The 8331-nt window shown below is 38.7% G+C and overlaps 1 pseudogene; it reads right to left on the reverse strand.

Moving 5' to 3' along the window:
- Window positions 1-4026: 4026 nt before the first annotated feature.
- LOC131830180 (Y-box-binding protein 1-like) lies at window positions 4027-7719 on the reverse strand (annotated as a pseudogene).
- Window positions 7720-8331: the final 612 nt, after the last annotated feature.

Genomic DNA, 8331 nt, shown 5'->3' on the forward strand with positions numbered 1-8331 from the left:
TCAGCTGCTTGGGTGACTCTCAACAAGTTTAGTTTAGATCTGGGGAAGTTTAGTTTTAAAGAGAAAAAAGAACATTTAGACTAATTACTTCATGAAATGGGTGAGGAGGAAGAGCTGGATAAAATGATCTATAGACAGATAGCACCCACAGTCATATTGAGTGTATTCTCTGGATGATAACACACTCGGAATCAATGGGTATATTCCAGTACTCCATGTCAGAAACCAACTGTGATAACCAAAGAGATTCCAGAACACTGAAAACAAGGGATGGTACCAAACACAGGAATGCCTGAAAGTTCTAATACAGACTGAATAAAAGACAATATGGGAGGTTTCACAATTCCCTTTAACAAGAAATCCGAGTAGTGCTGCCTGAAGTAAAACAAGAACTTGTGCTGCCATAGGAAAGATGAGAAATGCTCCACTGTTTCTTTCCTACCCCCACTCTAAGGCTATGAAGGAGGATTTACAATGAGGACTTTCAGTCAAATCCCTGGTGGAATGAGGGATACAGCATTCCCTCAACTGAGCAAGCTGAAAACTAAAAGGATTATATACAGTCAAACTTTCTAGATCTCAAGGTAGGCTGAAAGGAAAACTAAATAGGAAAAATAAGGCCCTTAGTTTCATAGTTTTAACGGGTACTAAGAATAAACTTTACAGAAATAAAATCACCACAAAGGTGAACACGCCCATACTTTCTCGGGCTAATTAATGACTAAACTCATAATATTTACTTATGAAATCCAGCATCTCAGTTAAATTCTGAAGGGCATAATTATGACAGCTTGGTAGACAAAGAGGAAACCAAGGAGAATCCACCTCTACTATTTTGGAACAAATGGCAAAACTACTTAGAGGTGCCCCAATGCACTCAGTCCTATAAAAACTCATGAAAAAAATCTGCCACATAAAAATTAAACCATAACATGCAAGTACAGATGCAAAAGTATGCTTTTGAAGTTGTATTAAAATAGCAAAAGAAAACTTTAAGATTTTATTTGTCAGAGAGAGAGAGAATGTGAATGAGCACAAGCTGGAAAAGTGGCAGGCAGAGGGAGAAGCAGGCTCCCCACTGACTAAGGAAACCCGTATGGGGCTGGATCCCAGGACCCTGGAATCATGACCTCAGTTGAAGGCTGATGCTTAACCGACTGAGACACCCAAGCAGCCTACAAAAGAAAACTTTAAAAAGTGCTTTGCCCTCTCAAAAAAATTAAATAAAACAGACTATGAATGATAAGCAAATTTCTTACATCAAGATGAAGATGATGATGTGGGTCACACTAAATTTTTTTTTTTAATTTCCGAAGAGTTTTAAAGGGTATTAGAAGATATATATGCTTAAAAGCTATGGAAAGGCCAAGTAGAATCAAATAATATTAAATGCCCAATCACTGCTTTGAATGAGAGGCTTTAACAATCACCCAGAATATAGTCTAAGGAAAAAATGAGAGACATTAAGAACACAGAGCAGAAACTCAACACTTGGGAATAAGATTTCCAGCAGGAGAAAACAGAGCAGATGGGATGGAATAACCACAAGTTTACTAAAAGAACATATTTATGATCAAATCTACAGCTATAAAGTATTCACTATGATCAAATCTACAGCTAGAAAGTATTCACTCCACACCTAATGAAAGTAGTCATTGTTAAGTGCAAATTTTAAAAAGCCTCCAGTGTTTGGGTTGGGAGGGAGGGGGAAGATTCACCTACAAAGAAAAGCAATTTGATCACAGATTTTTTTCTTTTCTTTTCTCCTTGATTACATTAAATGCTATTTAATGTCTATTAATATTTGTTAATACAACAGAAAGAATTCTGATTTGTGAAACCTACAGTCTAATAAACTGCCATTCTGGAAAATAAGCAATGTAAGAAAATTTTTCGGATAAAAACATGGTGTGAAAAGTACATTGCTTAAATGCCACTGCCAGGGGAGGAAGCTATTTGAAGTAATACACAAGTAAATTAATCCAAATTAGTAGCCAATAAAAGAGGAATTTGTTAGTGAGCATTATGTTTGAGTGTGTGCATGTTTGTTTAAATGTGTATATACATGTATGTGTGCATGTGTATATAAATATTTGTGAAGAATGATTATGGAAAATATATTACAAAATATAAGTTAGGAGAGTGAAAACATTTGGAAGTTTGCCAACACTTCATCTAAATGAGGAAAGTTGACAGTTATTGAAGCTATACTTTTGAGTAATACAGAATCCAGAAAGTTTTTTAAATTCTTCAAATTGATCTCTAGCAATTTGGAGGCCTTCCAAATTACAAAAGGGAAAAATATCAAAGAAACTCTAGCTCTAACAGAAAACAAAGCAAAGAGAGAAGGAGCATTAAATAAAGGTTACAGTAACAGTAAGAGACAAATTCAAATTTGAGGTGAAATCTTCAAAGGAACAAAGAATGTTACTTTTATGTATCAAATAGCAAAGCTCAAAGGCTGTAACTGTCATCAACTTTTATGCATCAAATAAGGGATAAAACAAAGCAAAAAAATGTGTTGAAAATAAAAGCTGACATTAACAGAAACACAGTAATGCAGTAAGAGCTCTCTTAACTCTCTAGATTAACAGACAATTTCTATCCCTCTATAAAACATGCTGACATATCCACAGCATTCCGAACACTAACCACTGATGGGTTGCTCGCACTGCACGCTCCTATACTTCTAGTCCCACAAACCGAACTGCATGCTTACCAATGGTCAATCATATTTGTTTCCAGACATGCATACATCTGTAGTACCAGATACTGAACCTGCTGTAGTATATTAAATACTGCATATTAAAAATATGTAAAAAGTTTATACTTAATTAAAACTCAATGAGTTTATAAAGCCTCAGTGTGACTCTCTACACACTCTGGACACAAATGTAAATTATTAGGAGATCAAATACTAATGGTAAAAACCTAGACATATTCTATACTCAGATCACTTTCAAAAATGTCTCTGAACTCTCCACTTTAAAAATCCGATTAAAAGGACAGAACTTGGGTGCCTGGGTGGCTCAGTGGGTTAAGCCGCGGCCTTCGGCTCAGGTCATGATCTCGGGGTCCTGGGATCGAGTCCCACATTGGGCTCTCTGCTCAGCAGGGAGCCTGCTTCCCTCTATCTCCCTCTCTGCCTGCCTCTCCCTCTGCTTGTGATCTCTCTCTGTCAAATAAATAAATAAAATCTTAAAAAATAAAAATAAAAAAGGACAGAACTTACATAATAGCTGTGGTTAAGTCACACAAGTAACAGAACTCCAATTTAGGGTCCATGCTCTAAGGCTTTGGCTTTGCACCAAAAGATTAATGAGTAAATATAGGTGATGTTTTCAACCAAGAAAGAAAAAATGTTTTCAATATGTATACATTATTTCTCCTTTATCCCCAGTCTTTTTCTTTCTAAAGTGAATTTTATTCATTTATTTGACACAGAGAGAGTATAAGCAAGGGTAGCAGCAGGAAGAGGAAGAGGGAAAAGCAGACTCCCCTCTGAGCAGAGAGCCAGATGTGGGACTCTATCCCAGGACCCGGATATCATGACCTGAGCCAAAGGCAGATGCTTAACAGACTGAGCCATCCAGGTGCCCCAGTCCTAGTCTTTTCTATTATTACTTAAGACCTTTATTAATAGGTGATTGTCATTTGCTGACTTTTTTGAAAAAAATAAAATTGTAAACTTTTATTATGAATTTAAAATCAGGTTCTTAAAAATCTCAACTTGACCAGATATGATAAAATTTAAAACTTTTAAAGGTATGTGGAGAAAAACCAGGTTTTTTTTAAAAAACACATTTGTCATTACCAAAAAGAGACATATTTAGGTAAAAACAAAACAAAACAAAACAAAAAACAAAACAAAACAACCATGCTACATAGGGGGAAAAAAAAAAAAAAAGCAAGCACTTAAGGTCTTCAGTACCAATCTTTTGTTCATATCTTATTGCTGGAACTTCATCTTCATTCCTTCATGCTGGATGACTAACCCAAATGATGGTAGATATGGTAAGCCAGCATTCACTCAGCCAGGCCCTGCTCAGCCTCAGAAGTAGAGGAATTCTCAGCTGGTGGATCAGCTGCTTTTGTCTCTTTGGCATCTTGCGGTACAGGGTTTTCTGGGCGTCTGTGTTGGCAAATGATGCTGTGGCAGCACCAACATCAAGGTGGCTGCTGACCTTAGGTCCCATTTCCTTGATTTTCCTTATCTTCCTCCTTGCCATTCTCTCTAGGCTATCCTTGGAGAGGAGGACCTCTGCGGAATTGTGGTCTCTACAAGCCTGACATGTACTCTATCTCACTGGTCAGTCTTGTTCTCCTGCATCCTGGTTGTCAGCACCTTCCATCACTTCTCCCCACAAAGGAGGATTGGAAGACTGTGGTTGATACCCAGAGGGTCTGCACATGCAGTAAGGTGGGAACTGTCACCGGTGGTAGGGCTGGTGCTGTTGGGACCTGGCCTTCAGGAACACTTTCCCAACCCTCCTTTTCCCCACTCTCACTGTTCTGTAATTCTGCTGGTAATTGTGTGGAGGACCCCGGCATTGTGGAGAATGTCTATGATGGTTCCAGTCTGCTGCATATTTACTGCCTTGCACTGGAACTCAACAACAGCCTATCACATTTGCCACCTCCACACCCTTTTCTCCTTCGACAACATCCAACTACACCATCTCTCCACCTCCTCCACTGGGACAGCGCCTCCCAAGATTATTGTTCTTTATGGCAGTCTGGTATACAAACACATCTTCCTTGCTGTCATTCCTGTTGATGAAGCCATACCCATTTCTCACACTCAACCATTTTACTGGTCCCAAAATCTTCCTTGTGATGACCTTCTTATCCCCAATGGCAGGCCAGGATGTGAGTCCGTGGCAGCTGTGGCTGTCTCCCCAGGTGTGATAATAACAAGGCCAGTGGGGGTTGATAGGGCTGCTCAGGGCTCTCTGGGGTCTTCTCTCTGCTTCTGCTACCAATCAAACTCTATCCCCAGTCTTAACAGATCTTTTGGATTAATTGGTTCACTCCAGTCCTGATCATTTTAGATAATAAGCTTCCACTGTGGTGGCATATTTTAATATCCTTTCTCATTATTTGACAGATTAAGTAGTCAAAAGTAAAATGACGCTATAGAGAAAATGACTAATAATAAATTTGGTTTTGGAAATTTATGCTAGAGATCATTTTCCTTTTAAAATGCCCCTTGGCCATTTAAAAAAACTGGCCACATATTAGACTAAGTATGAAAATATAAATTTTTTTGAAATTGAAATATTAGAGTCTACATTCTTTGAATGTGGTATAATGATCCTGAAACAAGAGTGTATTTTCTGTTTGAGGTACAGAGGGTGCAGTATGACTAAAGCAGAAGGGACCTATAGGACATTATAAGGGCTTTGGCTCAAACTTTGGGAAGTTTGAATAAAAAAGTGCCATCATTCAATTTTCACTACTTTGTATTTTATCCTATGAAATTAAAAAAACAATCATTTTGTATAGATTTTAACAAATAGTATAGATCATGTAACCACCACTCCAGTACCACACAGAAAAGTTATTTTGAAAAAGTAAAGGAGGATGCTGATTCTGAGGTGGGAATGACAAAATGAAGAGTTCAGGATGCGACATGTTAGTTCTGAATCATCTTTAAGACATCAAGATCTCCAAATAAATGCATTGGATTTAGCCAACTTGGAGAACACTGGTGAACACCACAAGGATTCTTAAGAGTTCTGAGGTGTGAAATCTAACTTGAGTAGGTTCAGTCGAGAAGAGAAGAAAGAATTGAAGTAAATGCACGGAGACAAATCTTTAGGAGCTTTGCTATAAACTAGAGAAATGAGGGGAGTAGCTGGGGAAAATAGTAGAGGCAGCTTGTTTTGTTAAGAGGAATCACTATACGCTCATGCAAAAGTCCAACAGAAAGAGAATGGATGATGCAAGAATGAAAAAGGAAAATCACCATAAAGTTCTTAAAAGGATAAGGGCATGAGACCTTGTGCATGAAGAGAGGCATTTCCTTTGTTAGGAATTTTGACAGTTTATTCATATAAAGGAGTTAAGGAAGAACACATGAGCTCTGATATACACGAGTAGAAACATGAGAAGGTGTAAACCAAGGCAAACTGTCTCGTGATCCTTTTGTTTTATTATCATTAGGAGAGAATAAGAGTAAGAGAAGAAGTGATAAAGATTCTCAAGGAAAGGGGTGCCTGGGTGGTTCAGTGGGTTCAAGCCTTTGCCTTCGGCTCGAGTTGTGGTCCCAGGGTCCTGGGATCAAGCCCCGCATTGGGCTCTCTGCTCAGCGGGGAGCCTGCTTCCTCCTCCCTGTCCCTGCCTGCCCCTCTGCCCACTTGAGATCTCTGTCTGTCAAATAAATAAATAAAATCTTAAAAAAATATAAAGGATTCTTGAGGAAAGAAAAGGGCTGAGAAGTTATCTAAGGACTGAGGGAATGAATACACAAGAGAAATATAAAAGGTTGTTGGGCATCATTAGGGCCCACTTGAGGGTGTCATAAATTTAAAATGAGACCCATCAGAAGGAGGGCAAGATTCTCTCCAACCATCTTCAACTTTCCATGCAAGGGCATGGGTGCTACAAAGAGCCTTATTTAACTATAGCCAGGCAGCATAATGGAACAAGAAAGATACAAGGGAGTAGTGGTATTGTGCAAAGGAATGATTATAAGATTAAATATGGAACTGTAACAGAAGAAAGGGTGTGAGGACATGTTTTAAGGACATGTAAAAAGTGGGAGATGAGATAGTTTCAAGTCCTTGAGAGTAAAAGGATTGTAGGAGCTAAACCATTAAAGGACGTCAGCTGGAGAGATAAAAAGTGATGATCAGAGAAGGAGAAGCAAAAAATTGAAGTGACTGAAGAGATATCATTAACAATAATGACAAAAAAATCTAGGCTATAAACAGGAGTGAGTAGCAGAAGTCAGGCCAGTATCACTGAAGGATCTGAGGGCAAGACACTGGAGGTTTTTGATGATGTTGGCATCACCAATATTTAGGACAGCTGTGTTGCTGGAGGAAGAAATTGATATACAGGAGCTTAATTTTTCAGGAAAAGAGAAACAAAATATAGGTAGATGACTTTTTAAAAAGCAGAATTAGTAAGTGGTAAAATGTGTAACAGGAGATTCAAAACTTAGAGTTCCTTTAGCTAGGAGGGAAGAAAAATAGTCTGTATTCATCAAGAAGTAGCTAAGGAGGGGGGACCTGGGTGGTTTAGTGGGTTAAACCTCTGCCTTAGGCTCAGGTCCTGATCCCAGGGTCCTGGGATCGAGTCCTGCATCAGGTTCTCAGCTCAGCGGGGAGCCTGCCCCCCCCCAACCCCCACCTGCCTCTCTGCCTACTTGGGCTCTGTCTTTCAAATAAATAAATAAAATCTTTAAAAAAAAAAAAAAAAAAAGAGTAGCTAAGGAAAGTCCTACTTTTCTTCCATTCTCAGTAACTTGGGGGGTTTTTCTCCACATTTGCTTTGGCAATTAGGATGGAGAACAGCCAACCCAGGGAAGCTTGTCTCAGTCTCAAGTCAGAGACATGGCAGGGTGGGGCAGAGAAAGGGCCTGAATGGAGATCTCCAGTTTGGCTACAAGGTCATGGAAGAAATCCAGAAATTCTCACCTGCCCTAGGGAGGGTTGTGGAAGTTAACTGATAAAAGATCTGGTAATTGATGGAGTAACTAGCTGGGGTTAGCATCTTACCAGCAGAGCATGCAGGCTAGTAAGCAAAGAGTATCACAGCCAGTCCATCCAACAAGCCCATGTCCCCTGACAGAATAGGCTTCATGTGCAGGATGATGGAAGAATGAATAGAAAATCCTTTCCTCACCAACTGGTCTCTAAGGACTTCAGAATTTAAGATGCTAATGTAGCAAACAAAACCACATTTACACAGGAAAAGAACAGACACAGAGCCTGGGAAGTCTTCATCAGACTTCCATAGGAATAAAAGGAATAAGGAACAATCTCAATTAAACCTTGAAGTAAATGTTCTTATCCAGTTTTCTATTGTCAGCATTAATATGAACAATGATCCTATTAATAATAACATCTATAATTGCTTAGCACTTTCTAGGTGCCACACTGCAATATTTATATTATATCCTTCAATTCTTAAAACAATACTGCAAAGTAGGTATTGGTTTTATCCTCTTACAGACAGAACAAGGTTTAGTGAGGTTAGTATATAAGCTACACACACTAGTAATGAAACAGCAATTTAGAACCAAGAATCTTCACTTCAGAGCCCAAATGCTTTACCAGTGAATAATAACACCTGCTATATGATTTATATAGGACTTCATATAAG

This window comes from Mustela lutreola, chromosome 4 (assembly GCF_030435805.1).
Source record: "Mustela lutreola isolate mMusLut2 chromosome 4, mMusLut2.pri, whole genome shotgun sequence".
In the NCBI taxonomy this organism is placed as follows: Eukaryota; Metazoa; Chordata; class Mammalia; order Carnivora; family Mustelidae; genus Mustela; species Mustela lutreola.